An 8,998-nucleotide genomic window follows, 5' to 3' on the forward strand; every position below is an offset into this window, starting at 1 on the left:
ACATCATATGACAGGTCCTAACCCATCTTCATTCCAGTATCCACCACATACAAGCCAAGCAGGACAATATGGTTTTACTTCATATGACAGGTCCTAACCCATCTTCATTCCAGTATCCACCACATACAAGCCAAGCAGGACAATGTGGCTTTACATCATATGACAGGTCCCAACCCACCTTCATTCCAGTATCCACCACATACTAGCCAATCAGGACAATTTGGCTTTACATCATATGACAGGTCCTAACCCATCTTCATTCCAGTATCCACCACATACAAGCCAAGCAGGACAATGGCTTTACATGATATGACAGGTCCTAACCCACCTTCATTCCAGTATCCACCACATACTAGCCAATCAGGACAATGTGGCTTTACATCATATGACTTCCTAACCCATCTTCATTCCAGTATCCAGCACATACAAGCCAAGCAGGACAATGTGGCTTTACATCATATGACAGGTCCTAACCCACCTTCATTCCAGTATCCACCACATACTAGCCAATCAGGACAATGTGGCTTTACATCATGAGACAGGTCCTAACCCATCTTCATTCCATTATCCAGCACATACAAGGCAATCAGAAAAATGTGGCTTTACATCATATGACATGTCCTAACCAATCTTCATCCCAGTATCCACCACATACAAGCGAATCAGGACAATGTGGCTTTACATCATATGACAGGTCCTAACCCATCTTCATTCCAGTATCCACCACATACAAGCCAATCAGGACAATGTGGCTTTACATCATATGACAGGTCCTAACCCATCTTCATTCCAGTATCCACCACATACAAGCCAATCAGGACAATGTGGCTTTACATCATATGACAGGTCCTAACCCATCTTCATTCCAGTATCCACCACATACAAGACAAGCAGGACAATGTGGCTTTACATCATATGACAGGTCCTAACCCATCTTCATTCCAGTATCCACCACATACAAGCCAATTAGGACAATGTGGCTTTACATCATATGACAGGTCCTAACCCACCTTCATTCCAGTATCCACCACATACTAGCCAATCAGGACAATGTGGCTTTACATCATGAGACAGGTCCTAACCCATCTTCATTCCATTATCCAGCACATACAAGGCAATCAGAAAAATGTGGCTTTACATCATATGACATGTCCTAACCAATCTTCATCCCAGTATCCACCACATACAAGCGAATCAGGACAATGTGGCTTTACATCATATGACAGGTCCTAACCCATCTTCATTCCAGTATCCACCACATACAAGCCAATCAGGACAATGTGGCTTTACATCATATGACAGGTCCTAATCCATCTTCATTCCAGTATCCACCACATACAAGCCAATCAGGACAATGTGGCTTTACATCATATGACAGGTCCTAACCCATCTTCATTCCAGTATCCACCACATACAAGACAAGCAGGACAATGTGGCTTTACATCATATGACAGGTCCTAACCCATCTTCATTCCAGTATCCACCACATACAAGCCAATTAGGACAATGTGGCTTTACATCATATGACAGGTCCTAACCCATCTTCATTCCAGTATCCACCACATACAAGCCAAGCAGGACAATGTGGCTTTACATCATATGACAGGTCCTATATCATTTTCATTCCACTATCCACCACATACAAGCTAATCAGAACAATGTGGCTTTACATCATATGACAGGTCCTAACCCATCTTCATTCCAGTATCCACCATATACAAGCTAAGCAGGACAATGTGGTTTTACTTCATATGACAGGTCCTAACCCATCTTCATTCCAGTATCCACCACATACAAGCCAATCAGAACAATGTGGCTTTACATCATATGACAGGTCCTAACCAATCTTCATTCCAGTATCCACCACATACAAGCCAAGCAGGACAATGTGGCTTTACATCATATGACAGGTCCTAACCCATCTTCATTTCTGTATCCACCACATACAAGCGAATCAGGACAATGTGGCTTTACATCATATGACAGGTCCTAACCCATCTTCATTCCAGTATCCACCATATACAAGGCAATCAGAACAATGTGGCTTTACATCATATGACAGGTCCTAACCCATCTTCATTGCAGTATCCACCACATACAAGCCAAGCAGGACAGTGTGGCTTTACATCATATGACAGGTCCTAACCCATCTTCATTGCAGTATCCACCACATACAAGCCAAGGACAATGTGGCTTTACATCATATGACAGGTCCTAACCCATCTTCATTCCAGTATCCACCACATACTAGCCAATCAGGACAATGTGGCTTTACATCATATGACAGGTCCTAACCCATCTTCATCCAGTATCCACCACATACAAGCCAAGCAGGACAATGTGGCTTTACATCATATGACAGGTCCTAACCCATCTTCATTCCAGTATCCACCACATACAAGCCAATCAGGACAATGTGGCTTTACATCATATGACAGGTCCTAACCCATCTTCATTGCAGTATCCACCACATACAAGCCAAGCAGGACAATGTGGCTTTACATCATATGACAGGTCCTAACCCATCTTCATTCCAGTATCCACCACATACTAGCCAATCAGGACAATGTGGCTTTACATCATATGACAGGTCCTAACCCATCTTCATTCCAGTATCCACCACACACAAGCCAATCAGCACAATGTGGCTTTACATCATATGACAGGTCCTAACCCATCTTCATTCCAGTATCCACCACATACTAGCCAATCAGGACAATGTGGCTTTACATCATATGACAGGTCCTAACCCATCTTCATTCCAGTATCCACCACATACAAGCCAATCAGGACAATGTGGCTTTACATCATATGACAGGTCCTAACCCATCTTCATTCCAGTATCCACCACATACAAGCCAAGCAGGACAATGTGGCTTTACATCATATGACAGGTCCTAACCCATCTTCATTCCAGTATCCACCACATACAAGCCAAGCAGGACAATGTGGTTTTACATCATATGACAGGTCCTAACTCATCTTCATTCCAGTATCCACCACATACAAGCCAAGCAGGACAATGTGGTTTAACATCATATGACATGTCCTAACCCATCTTCATTCCAGTATCCACCACATACAAGCCAAGCAGGACAATGTGGCTTTACATCATATGACAGGTCCTAACCCATCTTCATTCCAGTATCCACCACATACAAGCCAATCAGAACAATGTGGCTTTACATCATATGACAGGTCCTAACCAATCTTCATTCCAGTATCCACCACATACAAGCCAAGCAGGACAATGTGGCTTTACATCATATGACAGGTCCTAACCCATCTTCATTTCTGTATCCACCACATACAAGCGAATCAGGACAATGTGGCTTTACATCATATGACAGGTCCTAACCCATCTTCATTCCAGTATCCACCACATACAAGGCAATCAGAACAATGTGGCTTTACATCATATGACAGGTCCTAACCCATCTTCATTGCAGTATCCACCACATACAAGCCAAGCAGGACAGTGTGGCTTTACATCATATGACAGGTCCTAACCCATCTTCATTGCAGTATCCACCACATACAAGCCAAGGACAATGTGGCTTTACATCATATGACAGGTCCTAACCCATCTTCATTCCAGTATCCACCACATACTAGCCAATCAGGACAATGTGGCTTTACATCATATGACATGTCCTAACCCATCTTCATCCAGTATCCACCACATACAAGCCAAGCAGGACAATGTGGCTTTACATCATATGACAGGTCCTAACCCATCTTCATTCCAGTATCCACCACATACAAGCCAATCAGGACAATGTGGCTTTACATCATATGACAGGTCCTAACCCATCTTCATTGCAGTATCCACCACATACAAGCCAAGCAGGACAATGTGGCTTTACATCATATGACAGGTCCTAACCCATCTTCATTCCAGTATCCACCACATACTAGCCAATCAGGACAATGTGGCTTTACATCATATGACAGGTCCTAACCCATCTTCATTCCAGTATCCACCACACACAAGCCAATCAGCACAATGTGGCTTTACATCATATGACAGGTCCTAACCCATCTTCATTCCAGTATCCACCACATACTAGCCAATCAGGACAATGTGGCTTTACATCATATGACAGGTCCTAACCCATCTTCATTCCAGTATCCACCACATACAAGCCAATCAGGACAATGTGGCTTTACATCATATGACAGGTCCTAACCCATCTTCATTCCAGTATCCACCACATACAAGCCAAGCAGGACAATGTGGCTTTACATCATATGACAGGTCCTAACCCATCTTCATTCCAGTATCCACCACATACAAGCCAAGCAGGACAATGTGGTTTTACATCATATGACAGGTCCTAACTCATCTTCATTCCAGTATCCACCACATACAAGCCAAGCAGGACAATGTGGTTTAACATCATATGACATGTCCTAACCCATCTTCATTCCAGTATCCACCACATACAAGCCAAGCAGGACAATGTGGCTTTACATCATATGACAGGTCCTATATCATTTTCATTCCACTATCCACCACATACAAGCCAATCAGGACAATGTGGCTTTACATCATATGACATGTCCTAACCCTTCTTCATTCCAGTATCCACCACATACTAGCCAATCAGGACAATGTGGCTTTACATCATATGACAGGTCCTAACCCATCTCCATTCCACTATCCAGCACATACAAGGCAATCAGAACAATGTGGCTTTACATCATATGACATGTCCTAACCAATCTTCATCCCAGTATCCACCACATACAAGCGAATCAGGACAATGTGGCTTTACATCATATGGCAGGTCCTAACCCATCTTCATTCCAGTATCCACCACATACAAGCCAATCAGGACAATGTGGCTTTACATCATATGACAGGTCCTAACCCATCTTCATTCCAGTATCCACCACATACAAGCCAATCAGGACAATGTGGCTTTACATCATATGACAGGTCCTAACCCATCTTCATTGCAGTATCCACCACATACAAGCCAAGCAGGACAATGTGGCTTTACATCATATGACAGGTCCTAACCCATCTTCATTCCAGTATCCACCACATACTAGCCAATCAGGACAATGTGGCTTTACATCATATGACAGGTCCTAACCCATCTTCATTCCAGTATCCACCACATACATGCTAAGCAGGACAATGTGGCTTTACATCATATGACAGGTCCTATATCATTTTCATTCCACCATCCACCACATACAAGCCAATCAGGACAATGTGGCTTTACATCATATGACAGGTCCTAACCCATCTTCATTCCAGTATCCACCACATACAAGCTAAGCAGGACAATGTGGTTTTACTTCATATGACAGGTCCTAACCCATCTTCATTCCAGTAACCACCACATACAAGCCAATCAGAACAATGTGGCTTTACATCATATGACAGGTCCTAACCCATCTTCATTCCAGTATCCACCACATACAAGCCAAGCAGGACAATGTGGCTTTACATCATATGACAGGTCCTATATCATTTTCATTCCACTATTCACCACATACAAGCCAATCAGGACAATGTGGCTTTACATCATATGACAGGTCATAACCCATCTTCATTCCAGTATCCACCACATACAAGCCAAGCAGGACAATGTGGTTTTACATCATATGACAGGTCCTAACCCATCTTCATTCCAGTATCCACCACATACAAGCCAATCAGAACAATGTGGCTTTACATCATATGACAGGTCCTAACCCATCTTCATTCCAGTATCCACCACATACAAGCGAATCAGGACAATGTGGCTTTACATCATATGACAGGTCCTAACCCATCTTCATCCAGTATCCACCACATACAAGCCAATCAGAACAATGTGGCTTTACATCATATGACAGGTCCTAACCCATCTTCATTGCAGTATCCACCACATACAAGCCAAGCAGGACAATGTGGTTTTACATCATATGACAGGTCCTAACCCATCTTCATTCCAGTATCCACCACATACTAGCCAATCAGGACAATGTGGCTTTACATCATATGAGAGGTCCTAACCCATCTTCATTCCAGCATCCACCACATACAAGCCAATCAGCACAATGTGGCTTTACATCATACGACAGGTCCTAACCCATCTTCATTCCAGTATCCACCACATACTAGCCAATCAGGACAATGTGGCTTTACATCATATGACAGGTCCTAACCCATCTTCATTCCAGTATCCACCACATACAAGCCAATCAGAACAATGTGGCTTTACATCATATGACAGGTCCTAACCCATCTTCATTCCAGTATCCACCACATACAAGCGAATCAGGACAATGTGGCTTTACATCATATGACAGGTCCTAACCCATCTTCATCCAGTATCCACCACATGCAAGCCAATCAGAACAATGTGGCTTTACATCATATGACAGGTCCTAACCCATCTTCATTGCAGTATCCACCACATACAAGCCAAGCAGGACAATGTGGTTTTACATCATATGACAGGTCCTAACCCATCTTCATTCCAGTATCCACCACATACTAGCCAATCAGGACAATGTGGCTTTACATCATATGAGAGATCCTAACCCATCTTCATTTCAGCATCCACCACATACAAGCCAATCAGCACAATGTGGCTTTACATCATACGACAGGTCCTAACCCATCTTCATTCCAGTATCCACCACATACTAGCCAATCAGGACAATGTGGCTTTACATCATATGACAGGTCCTAACCCATCTTCATTCCAGTATCCACCACATACAAGCCAAGCAGGACAATGTGGTTTTACATCATATGACAGGTCATAACCCATCTTCATTCCAGTATCCACCACATACAAGCCAAGCAGGACAATGTGGTTTTACTTCATATGACAGGTCCTAACCCATCTTCATTCCAGTATCCACCACATACAAGCCAATCAGAACAATGTGGCTTTACATCATATGACAGGTCCTAACCCATCTTCATTCCAGTATCCACCACATACAAGCGAATCAGGACAATGTGGCTTTACATCATATGACAGGTCCTAACCCATCTTCATCCAGTATCCACCACATACAAGCCAATCAGAACAATGTGGCTTTACATCATATGACAGGTCCTAACCCATCTTCATTGCAGTATCCACCACATACAAGCCAAGCAGGACAATGTGGTTTTACATCATATGACAGGTCCTAACCCATCTTCATTCCAGTATCCACCACATACTAGCCAATCAGGACAATGTGGCTTTACATCATATGAGAGGTCCTAACCCATCTTCATTCCAGCATCCACCACATACAAGCCAATCAGCACAATGTGGCTTTACATCATACGACAGGTCCTAACCCATCTTCATTCCAGTATCCACCACATACTAGCCAATCAGGACAATGTGGCTTTACATCATATGACAGGTCCTAACCCATCTTCATTCCAGTATCCACCACATACTAGCCAATCAGGACAATGTGGCTTTACATCATGAGACAGGTGCTAACCCATCTTCATTCCACTATCCAGCACATACAAGGCAATCAGAAAAATGTGGCTTTACATCATATGACATGTCCTAACCAATCTTCATCCCAGTATCCACCACATACAAGCGAATCAGGACAATGTGGCTTTACATCATATGACAGGTCCTAACCCATCTTCATTCCAGTATCCACCACATACAAGCCAATCAGGACAATGTGGCTTTACATCATATGACAGGTCCTAACCCATCTTCATTCCAGTATCCACCACATACAAGCCAATCAGGACAATGTGGCTTTACATCATATGACAGGTCCTAACCCATCTTCATTCCAGTATCCACCACATACAAGACAAGCAGGACAATGTGGCTTTACATCATATGACAGGTCCTAACCCATCTTCATTCCAGTATCCACCACATACAAGCCAATTAGGACAATGTGGCTTTACATCATATGACAGGTCCTAACCCATCTTCATTCCAGTATCCACCACATACAAGGCAATCAGGACAATGTGGCTTTACATCATATGACAGGTCCTAACCCATCTTCATTCCAGTATCCACCACATACTAGCCAATCATGACAATGTGGCTTTACATCATATGACAGGTCCTAACCCATCTTCATTCCAGTATCCACCACATACAAGCCAAGCAGGACAATGTGGCTTCACATCATATGACAGGTCCTAACCCATCTTCATTCCAGTATCCACCACATACAAGCCAAGCAGGACAATGTGGCTTTACATGATATGACAGGTCCTAACCCACCTTCATTCCAGTATCCACCACATACTAGCCAATCAGGACAATGTGGCTTTACATCATATGACAGGTCCTAACCCATCTTCATTCCAGTATCCAGCACATACAAGCCAAGCAGGACAATGTGGCTTTACATCATATGACAGGTCCTAACCCACCTTCATTCCAGTATCCACCACATACTAGCCAATCAGGACAATGTGGCTTTACATCATGAGACAGGTCCTAACCCATCTTCATTCCACTATCCAGCACATACAAGGCAATCAGAACAATGTGGCTTTACATCATATGACTAGTCCTAACCAATCGTCATCCCAGTATCCACCACATACAAGCGAATCAGGACAATGTGGCTTTACATCATATGACAGGTCCTAACCCATCTTCATTCCAGTATCCACCACATACAAGCCACGCAGGACAATGTGGCTTTACATCATATGACAGGTCCTAACCCACCTTCATTCCAGTATCCACCACATACTAGCCAATCAGGACAATGTGGCTTTACATCATATGACAGGTCCTAACCCATCTTCATTCCAGTATCCACCACATACAAGCCAATCAGGACAATGTGGCTTTACATCATATGACAGGTCCTAACCCATCTTCATTCCAGTATCCACCACATACAAGCCAATCAGGACAATGTGGCTTTACATCATATGACAGGTCCTAACCCATCTTCATTCCAGTATCCACCACATACAAGACAAGCAGGACAATGTGGCTTTACATCATATGACAGGTCCTAACCCATCTTCATTCCAGTATCCACC

The sequence above is a fragment of the Saccoglossus kowalevskii genome, chromosome 11, assembly GCF_978046115.1.
Source record: "Saccoglossus kowalevskii chromosome 11, keSacKowa6.1, whole genome shotgun sequence".
In the NCBI taxonomy this organism is placed as follows: Eukaryota; Metazoa; Hemichordata; class Enteropneusta; family Harrimaniidae; genus Saccoglossus; species Saccoglossus kowalevskii.